The sequence below is a fragment of the Phocoena phocoena genome, chromosome 7 (genome assembly GCF_963924675.1).
Source record: "Phocoena phocoena chromosome 7, mPhoPho1.1, whole genome shotgun sequence".
In the NCBI taxonomy this organism is placed as follows: Eukaryota; Metazoa; Chordata; class Mammalia; order Artiodactyla; family Phocoenidae; genus Phocoena; species Phocoena phocoena.
Window position 1 is genome coordinate 108,962,961 of NC_089225.1, and position 644 is coordinate 108,963,604.

General features: G+C 48.9%; 1 non-coding gene across 1 annotated transcript; it reads right to left on the reverse strand.

The window, feature by feature from the left end:
• Positions 1-233: 233 nt before the first annotated feature.
• Positions 234-306, reverse strand: TRNAR-UCU (transfer RNA arginine (anticodon UCU)). The gene has a single exon. It is a non-coding gene; the product is annotated as a tRNA-Arg (tRNA).
• Positions 307-644: the final 338 nt, after the last annotated feature.

Below are 644 nucleotides of genomic sequence, written 5' to 3' on the forward strand. Positions count from 1 at the left end.
CTCGCAGCTCTGGGAGCCAGAAGTCTAAAACCAAGATGTTGGCGGGGTTGGTTCCTTCTGTAGGCTCCCAGGGAGAATCTGGTGGCTTCTGGTGGTCCTTGATGTCCTTGGCTTGTAGACGCATCAGTCCAATCTTTGACCCCATCTTCACGTCAACTTCTCCTCTGTGCCTTCTCTCCTTCTCTCTCGCTTTTTTATTTTTTGGCCACACCGCGCGCCTCGTGGGATCTTAGTTCCCCCACCAGGGATCGAACCCGGACCCCCTGCAGTAGAAGTGCAGAGTCCTAACCACTGGACCACTAGGGAATTGCCCTCTTTTTTTTATAAATACACTTGTCATTGGATTTAGGGTCCACCCTAATCTAGGAGAATCTCGCCTTGAGATTTTTAACTTAACTACATTTTCAAACATCATTTTTCCAAATACAGGTACAGTCCGAGGTTCCAGGACACATATAGTTTTGTGGGGCCACAGTTCAACCCACTACACAGGTGATAAGATGGGGTTTTGGACCCTGTCCTGATGGAAGCCAGGCACAAAGTGGAGCTCTAATTGCTGCCCCTTTCTCTGGTGGTGAATGGGATGGTAGAGTGTTGGAAGGGAATGCGTTAACTGGTGCAGCGTTTCAGGTAGTTGGGAAATA